The sequence below is a fragment of the Macrobrachium nipponense genome, chromosome 4 (genome assembly GCF_015104395.2).
Source record: "Macrobrachium nipponense isolate FS-2020 chromosome 4, ASM1510439v2, whole genome shotgun sequence".
Lineage (NCBI taxonomy): Eukaryota > Metazoa > Arthropoda > Malacostraca > Decapoda > Palaemonidae > Macrobrachium > Macrobrachium nipponense.
The window spans coordinates 92,304,346-92,314,521 of NC_061100.1; positions in this window are offsets into that span (position 1 = coordinate 92,304,346).

Genomic DNA, 10,176 nt, shown 5'->3' on the forward strand with positions numbered 1-10,176 from the left:
AGTCAGGAAGCATCCTTTTAAGGCTTCGGCTGTGTTTGCATCGTTCATTCACTCCGTCCGTCAGTTCTGGACAACCCGTTGATGATATCATTTATTCAGGGAAGTGTGCTGTATGACAGAGCACCTGTTTATAATAATTTCTGTTTACTCACATTATTAATGTATTAGAATACTGCACTGGAGCGATATGATTATTAGAGTAAGTCGTATTTAAATGTACATTTGTCGCATTCGTTGTTATTTGTCCTCTTTTAGACTTTTTATTCACGAAACGTTAAATTTTTCCGTCGTTCGATTCTTCCGAATGGAAAATTTGTTTGGTTTCTCTTTCAGTGAAATCGTTCCTTCCCCTCGTTGCTTCTTTTTCCCCTCTTTTCCTTTCCCTTAATTGCACTTCCTTTCCTGACCAAGGCATTCTTCATCTTTTTCTAATGAATTCAAGTTGGTTTTCATTAAGCCATATATAGTGCATACATGTAAACCTTTTCACTTTCCTTTGAGCCTCATTTGAAATTATTCTCTATTCGTTGTGTCGTCATTTTATATAAAACTCTCCTAATCATATTTTTTTTACTCTTCTCTAACCCCCTGTTATAACTCGTTGCATTTTAAATCTAAAGCCTGTTTGTCCATAAATACGCTTCTATTTCCGGCATCTCATTCCTCTTGTCTCTGACTTAATATTTTTTTTATTGACCTATGGTAGAATTATTAAGACACCTTTCCCATCATTGTCAAGTTTGTTTTACAGACCCTGACTCCCTTGACCATCTTGAAAAGTTTTCAGTACTACAGTAATTTTGTGTGTGCGTGTATACATCATAATAGATTTCACCTTAATATTGGGAGTTAATATTGGGAGCGTTCGTTAACGATTGTTTCAATTTTAACACTTGTCGAACCCACATCAAGTAGTCACAGATAAAGCTAAATGATAAGAGGATAGGTATCACCTAAAAAAAAGAATTATGACTAACTAAAGGCAGTTTTTTCAAGCAAATTCTTTTTTTTTTTTAATCACATGTGTGTAGATGTATGTGAAATTGAAATAATAATTCCGACTTAGGACACAGAATCAGAAGATTTTTGAGATAGCAAAGCATTTTGAATGGGAATCCGGTAAGCTTTCAATTATGTCAGTCGAACCGGCTTCCATATAAGCGTTTCTCTTTACTCTAAAGTGCGAGATAAGATCTCTTCTTGCAGTTGCATCTAAGGTTTCATTCCGTTTCTCCACTGATCTTCCGACATTTCTTTTTCTCTTCTGATTTCCAAGAGCTTTAGCACCTCTAGTCGTGTCCATAATGTTTATATGGCCCCTCCACTTCAGCTGATCTCCCTCTAAACTATACATACTAAGCAGCGTACGTTTAAAGTTCTCCAGACTTCTTCGTTCCTCGTTGCCTTTTAAAATCTAAGCGCTTTCATGCCAGCTGCATGTGGTTAGGCCATGTAACTGGAAGGTGCTATATCACCAATTGAGTCACAAAATGTCTTTAATTTGTAACATGATCTACACCGGGATTTTTTTTTTTTATTCCATACTTCAGGAAGAAGGCAGTATGCTTTTAACGTAGTGATGAGAATTTTATTGTAATGTCTTAAATTTATAAATCGTGGAACGTGTTAGAAAGTAATGATACATCTAGTGTTAATCAAGACAAGGAAATGTGAAAAACATGTTCAGTATCTGAAGTTGAAATGTATGGTAAAAAGGTAAGTGTGAAATAATAATTGCAGCACCATTCGTGAAACTTATTTGTATCTGTATTTGATAGATGTCTCCTTTGCTCTTGAATTTTCCCTCGCTATCAGTGCATAGTTATTATTCACATTATATTCAATTATATGTACATGCGAGAAATTTGCCTCTATATATATTATATATATATATATATCATATATAATATATATATATATATATTTAATTTATTGAAAGAAATAATAATGGTATTCAAACATTGTGTTTCCGATACACGTTCTGTTGATTGCGCGGTTCTGACCTCACTTCATATTCAAAGCAATTGATGTGTGTGATGTGAAGCGATATCATAGAAGTAGTTTGCAGTCTTTTTCGTTTTGGTTTCACGAGCGCTCTGCTTATGAACCGAGGCTGTTAAGGGCACTGTACTGAGCGCATATGAGTGAGGTTGATCGCAATGATTCATCTCCCCTACGCCCTCGGAAGACTTTATTCTTTGTATCCTAATTAATCATTTCCTTTTTACAAGTTGGCCACTTTAGAATCTCTCTCTCTCGTCGTCCCTCCCCTCCCCGCCCCCACACCCCACCACCACCACCAAAGATTACCTCATGTGAACGGTATTTTCCTTCTCTTCTTTTCCCGCTTCCATGTTACACAATATCCTCGGCAAGACATCTCCGCGGTTTGTCTAAATTTATCCAGATGATTCAAATTCCGGTGTCAAATTCAACACTGGTAATTTCATACGTTTCAATTATATTTTTTTTTGTTTTCGTACATTCTTTTTTCGTATGTGTATATCATCGACAGAACGGCAAATGGTCTGTTCAGACGCGTATGCAAGTTCATGTCCATGCTCGCCTGAATGCAATGTCCCATACTTATGTAATGATTAGCATAACCTTATCAGAAAGACATAGAGCTTCAATAAAAAGCCACAACAAATATCGCGTCTTATTTCTCCTACAATTCAAGCTTCACTGATTGACGAACACATGCAAAGAAGTTTATTCACGACACTTGTTGCACAATTCTGTTTGCAAATAAGTTTATTCACGACACTTGTTACACCATTCTGTTGGCAAAGAAGTTTATTCATGACACCTGTTGCACCATTCTGTTTACAAAGAAGTTTATTCACGACACTTGTTGCACCATTCTGTTTGCAAAGACGTTTATTCACATTACTTTTTGCACCATTCTGTTGGCAAAGACATTTTTTCACAGCACTTGTTGCACCATTCTGTTTGCAAAGACGTTTATTCGCGATAATTGTTGCACCCTTCTGTTTGCAAAGACGTTTATTCATGGTACTTGATGCACCATTCTGTTTGCAAAGACGTTTATTCACAATACTTGTTGCAAAATTTTGTTTGCAAAGACGTTTATTCACAATACTTGTTGCACAATTCTGTTTGCAAAGACGTTTATTCACGATAATTGTTGCACCATTCTGTTTACAAATATGTTTATTCACAAAATTTGATGCACCATTCTGTTTGCAAAGACGTTTATTCATTCTACTTGTTGCACCATTCTGTTTGCAAAGACGTTTATTCACAGTATCTGTTGCACCATACTGTTTCCAAAGACGTTTATTTACAGTACTTGTTGCACCATTCTGTTTGCAAAGACGTTTATCACAGCATTTATTTGCACCACTTGTTTGCAAAGGACGTTCATTCATCAGTTACTTGTTGCAACCAATCTCTTTGCAAAGACGTTCATTTCAAGTACTCGTTGAAAGACCATCATGTTTCCAAAAGAAGTTCACAGTACTTGTGCACCCTCTGTTTTGCAAAGACGTTATCACAGTACTTGGTTTGCACCATTCTGTTTCCAAAGAGTTTTTTCCAAAACTTTGTTTGCACCATTCTGTTTGCAAAGACGTTTCATTCACAGTACTTGTTGCCCACCATTCCTTTTGTTACAAAGACTTTTCAAATTCACCCCGTACTTGTTGCACATGTTGCAAAGACAATTAATCACAATACTTGTTGCACCATTCTGTTTGCAAACACGTTTATTATTTACAAAAATTTGATTTGCATTCAATTCTTTTGGTTTGCCAAAGAACGTTTATTCCACATTGTTCACAAATTTATTTGATTGCATCATTCTGTTTTTTGCAAAGACGTTTATTCACGATTACTTTGTTTGCACCATTCCTTTGTTTGCAAAGACGTTTTTATTTCACGCATATTTGTTGCATCGTTTGCAAAGACGTTTATTCACGATATTTGTTGCACCATTCTGTTTGCAAAGACGTTTATTCACAGTACTTGTTGCACCATTCTGTTTGCAAAGACGTTTATTCACAGCACTTGTTGCATCATTCTGTTTGCAAAGACGTTTATTCACAGCACTTGTTGCATCATTCTGTTTGCAAAGAAGTTTATTCATAGCATTTGTTGCACCTTTCTGTTTATAAAGATGTTTATTCACAGTACTTTTTGCACCACTCTGTTTGCAAAGAAGTTTATTCACAACATTGTGGCACCACTCTATTTGCAAAGACATTTATTCATGGTACTCTTTGCTCCATTCTGTTTGCAAAGAAATTTATTCACATACTTGTTGCACCATTCTATTTCCAAAGAAGTTTATTCATAATACTTTTGCACCATTCTGTTTGCAAAGACGTTCATTCACAGTAATTGTTGCACCATTCTGTTTGCAAAAGGGTTTATTCGCAATACTTGTTGTACCATTCTGTTTGGAAAGAAGTTTATTCACAATGTTGTTACACCATTCTGTTTGCATAGACATTTATTTACAGTTTTTGTTGCACACCATTCTGTTTGCAAAGACGTTCATTCACAATACTTTTGGCAACATTCTGTTTGCAAAGACATTTATTCATGATACTTGTTGCACCATTCTGTTTGCAAAGAAATTTATTCACAATACTATTGCACTATTTTATTTGCAAAGACGTTTATTCACAATACTTGTTGCACCATTCTGTTTGCAAAGATGTTTATTTACAGTACTTGTTGCGCCATTCTGTTTGCGAAGAAGTTTACTCACAATACTTGTTGCACCATTCTGTTTGCAAAGAAGTTTACTCACAATACTTGTTGCACCATTCTGTTTGCAAAGACGTTTATTCACAGTACTTGTTGCGCCATTCTGTTTGCATAGACGTTTATTCACAGTACTTGTTGCACAATTCTGTTTGCAAAGAAGTTTACTCACAATACTTGTTGCAACATTCTGTTTGCAAAGAAGTTTATTCACAATTCTTGTTGCACCATTCTGTTTGCAAAGATGTTTATTCACAGTAATTTTTGCACCATTCTGTTTGCAAAGACGTTTATTCACAGTGTTTGTTGCACCATTCTGTTTGCAAAGAAGTTTATACACGATACCTCTTGCACTATTCTGTTTCCAAAAACTTTTATTCATAGCACTTGTTGCACCATTCTGTTTGCAAAGACGTTTATTCACGATACTTGTTGCACCATTCTGTTTGCAAAGATGTTTATTCACAGTACTTGTTGCACCATTCTGTTTGCAAAAACGTTTATTCACAGTATTTGTTTCACTATTCTGTTTGCAAAGACGTTTATTCACGATATTTCTTGCACTATTCTGTTTCCAAAGACTTTTATTCATAGCACTTGTTGCACCATTCTGTTTGCAAAGACGTTTATTCATGGTACTCATTGCACCATTCTGTTTGCAAAGACGTTTATTCACAATACTTGTTTCACCATATTGTTTGCAAAGACGTTTATTAACAATTCTTATTGCACCATTTTGTTTGCAAAGACCTTTATTCACAGTACTTGTTACAGCATTCTGTTTGCAAAGACGTTTATTCATGATACTTGTTGCGCCATTCTGTTTGCAAAGACGTTTATTCACAGTCCTTGTTGCACCATTCTGTTTACAAAGATGTTTATTCTCTGTATTTGTTGCACCATTCTGTTTGCAAAGACCTTTATTCACAGTACTTGTTACAGCATTCTGTTTGCAAAGACGTTTATTCATGATACTTGTTGCACCATTCTGTTTGCAAAGACGTTTATTCACAATACTTATAGCACCATTCTGTTTGCGAAGAAGTTTATTCACAATATTGTTGCACCATTCTGTTTGCAAAGAAGTTTATTCACAATATTGTTGCACCATTCTATTTGCATGGATGTTTTTTCACAGTACTTGTTGCACCATTCTGTTTGCTAAGAATTTTATTCACTATACTTGTAGCACCATCCTGTTTGCAAAGACGATTTATTCACAGCACCTGTTTCACCATTCTGTTTGCAAAGACGTTTATTCATGATCCTTGTTGCACCATTCTCATTGCAAAGACGTTAATTCAACATACTTGTTGCGCCATCCTTTTTGCAAAGAATTTTATTCACGATCCTTGTTGCACCATTCTGTTTGCAAAGACGTTTATTCACAATATTTGTTGGCCATTCTGTGCCTTTCATTTTATTTCATGATAATTGTTAGAAAAAAGTAGAAAAAGCATGATCGCGATCAGATTTCCATGAATATACGCGAAGACAGCCGTATTACTGAGACCATCATAATGATTACTTTAAAAGAATAAGTGTAATCTATATATATATATATATATATATATATATATATATATATATATATATATGTAAATGTTACATAATAAAAATATGGAATGTTATTCCATATATATAAAAAACTAAAACTATGAGGTCAACCAGATTGCTTGCAGGAATGTGATCAGACCAGAGACGATAAAGTATGCTAAGATTACATATGCAATAAAGTAGGCTAAGATGACGTGCCGTCACCTGTGGTCCTTCATTTGTTTTGAAAACACTAGTATGTTCATATGTTCGAGCTACTGTCTGCTTCCTTTATGATTTGTAACCGAGATGGTAGCCAGAGTTGAATTAGCCATCATCATTGGCAGAAGCGATCAAGCCATCGTCATTAGAAGACCTGTACAAATTTTCTCTGATCTTCATCATGCAATCTCAGAGAATAGAACTATTTTTTTGTACTCGGTGTTTTCTACTAGAAACCTCACATCAGAAAGAAGATATCATCATGAGTTTAACATATCGTCGTCATAACCAAAGAAGATACCGACTTCGAAAGTTATCATCAAACCCCAAGACACTCCAATGAGTATGGAAGTGCATAACCAACCGACTTAGCGTAAGATTATCGCAAGTCTAACATAACCTCATAGGGCGCTTTATTATATAAGACAACAGCCCTTTCATTGGTGGCAGCGACTTCAGAAAACAACAAGAACTCTTCAACGTCTTCCAAAGAATAACGAATAATGTATCATATCAGAAGTCAACGACGACGAAAGCAACAGATTCTTCAAGCAACTTAGTATCACCGTTTAGTGAGCGACTTCAGAAAACAACAAGAACTCTTCAACGTCTTCCGAAGAATAACGAATAATGTATCATATCAGAAGTCAACGACGACGAAAGCAACAGATGCTTCAAGCAACTTAGTATTTTCATTAGTGAGCGATTTCAGCAGTGCATAACTTCAAGAAACAAACCCGACGTGTCTTCTTCCTACGGCAACACAAGCTTCGTCTCTCATTAGAATCCTCTAAGAAAACATCGTTTATTGAGCGTTTCCAGCACTTCAAGAGATAAACCGGATGCGTCTGCATCATCGGATCTTCAAGGGCTCGAATCATCCAAACAACGCGCACGGGGGAAACTCAAGCCAAACCAGGTCATCCGCTAAACAGAGAAGGAGAGCCAAGGCCGTGTGTCGTTATCGGAACACCGTGACATCCCACAAAATCAAGCTAAGTACAATTTTTTTTATTCAGTTGGAGTAACTGAGTGTTTCCTTTACAGGTCGAATTTTCGTTATTCCTGTGGCTGAAGTTACGAGACATTCTTAATCTTACTTTTTTTACAGAAATTATCTACATCATTGGGATTTTGCTACTGCGAGTTTTTATCTTTGAGTTTCTGTTTCTCCAGAAGTTCCCTTGAAATATCATAATCATATACTGTGTTAATTTTATTAATTTGGGTGATTATTAATTCTTTACATAACAAATCATATTAAACAGTGAATATGCGTTTACGCAGTGGACGTCTGTATTTATACAGATGCATGGATAGGGTAGATAGGCACCGTAGTGATAAGAAAACACACAAAAACAACTGGAACACCCATACAAATCTGGATAAATTAGAGGTAACACTATTTTGGGTCAAACAATTAAAGCTCCTTTGCAAAGTCCCGATCACAGTTTCAGCCTTTAGTTATGCGTAAAAAATCGAATCTCAATGACTCAACTTTAAAAAATACGGCTGGATTGCAAGGAATAACATGTCTATAAACACTTTCATTAGGTTAACATACTTAACATTCATATAAACAAATCAACAAAATGTCTAAATGCGCTGACCTGGATCCCTCACTATTTCAAATTTTAGCAAAGAATGAAGTAAACCACAGCAAGTACACGATAACGCAGTAGAGATAACTTGTCTTAATAGTAATCGCTCAATTCATAATAGTTCGTCATTCATACGTTCGTTGCTTTATACGAAACTAACAGCAACATAATGCTAAAAACACACAATACATTGCCGATGGTAGTAAAGAGAAGAATCCTAATTATTATAAAAAGAAATAGGTAAACAGCAGCCCTAAAAATCAGAAACAAACAAATCGTGCTTAAGCAAACTTGGTTACTGTGTCATCTAGTCAAACGGTCAAGGTCAGTCAAATCTGCCGAAGTGTTCAAAGCAAAGGACATTCCACACAATAAGCGACTCTAGCAGAGCGGGGAAAACTGATGTTGGATCATTCATGCCAATACCTTTTTGAATTAAAAAGGAATTTTCCTATGAATCACATGACCTTCTAACATATTAAAATCTGTTTTGAACAAAAAGAGACAGTTAATCAAATAACTTATATAGAAGAACCAATCATTTGTCTCATAAATCATAACATTGTTCAAATGACCCAACAGAATTCTCCCACAACCGCAGTCGCAGTTTGCACGCAAAATCTCGAGACGCATGCACCCTCGAATGTCTTAGTGCGTGTAAAAAGACTTTGCTGGGATCTGAAATTTTAATCCTTCCAGACACTCTGAAATATAACGATTTCCGCGAACAAAGCCCTATACACGGTTGACTCACAGCAACAAGTTAATCTAGTAATCCACAAAACCTATACATATAAATATCGCATTTTTTTTATTGTTGCTAATTTTTAATCACGCCCAACCAGTCGTAGATGAATCTCTCTTATACTCTATCTAAAGTAATATCAGTAAAGTCATTCAAGCAGAGGTAATTCAGCAGAAATTTTTTTTATCTTTTATCTGAATACCAGGATGTTTCTCCACTAGCGAGTGATCTCTGGGGGAAAAACGGATGTCATTTAACACAAAATTCGGTCTAAGGACAAACATAAAGCTATATACGCACCTTCGTAAAGACTCCCAATGAAATTTCAAAATAGAGATAAATGACAAAGTTGAAAAAATATTATTAATAGGAGTCATTAGGAGATCAAATAGCCCATATAATTTTTCCCTCAAACGTCATGCCATAAAAGATCGGACTTGGCATATCTGCGTAGATTTCTGTCGCTTAAACAAGGAAACGATTCCCGATCGTTTTCCAGTGCCATGTACCGACGATATCTTATCTTTGTTAGGTCAGAATAAATTTTTCACCAGCTTGGACTTACTTAACGGCTTTCACCAGATACCATTACCTAAGTGATTGTACCTCATACACCGCCTTCAGCACACTCAGGGGACATTATCAATTTTTACGTATGCCTCCGGCTTACGTTGGGCCCCAATTACAATATAGTATTTGGAGACTTTTAGGGGATACCCTACATGCCTATATGGTTGGTCTTGTAATCTTTTCTAATACCTTAGAAGTACATTCACATAAACTAGAGTTAGTGCTACAGAGACTAAGACAAATAATCTCAGAGTAAAATATCTAATGTGAGTTTTAAATAACCGAACATGTTTATTTACGTTTCATGTGTCTAGTCAAGGTCTTAAAGTAGTCCATGGAAAGGTGTCGGCTATTCATAACTTCCCGGTACCTATTAACGTAAGGGGGATACAGCACTTTTGCGCTGTGGTGGGTGTTACAATCGTATGTAAATATGTAACTCTTCAATCACAGCAGCTCCTTTAACAGATCTTACGAAGAAGGGCGTAGATTTATTATGGTCTGAAAAGCATTAATAGGCGTTCGACATCTTAAAATTGTAATTATGCAGTTCACCAATCTTTAAAAATCCCTGCTTTAAATAAGGAATTGGGTACAACTTCAGCAATATGATAAACAGTTCTTCCCTATAGCTTTTATTCAAGTAAACTAAAGCCTCTGAAAGTAAATATGCAGTAATAGGCAAGGAAGGGCTAGGTATCGTTAACTCACTAGTACATTTTAAGTTCATAATCTACGGTTATCCTGTTAAAATCCTTACTGACCATAAGT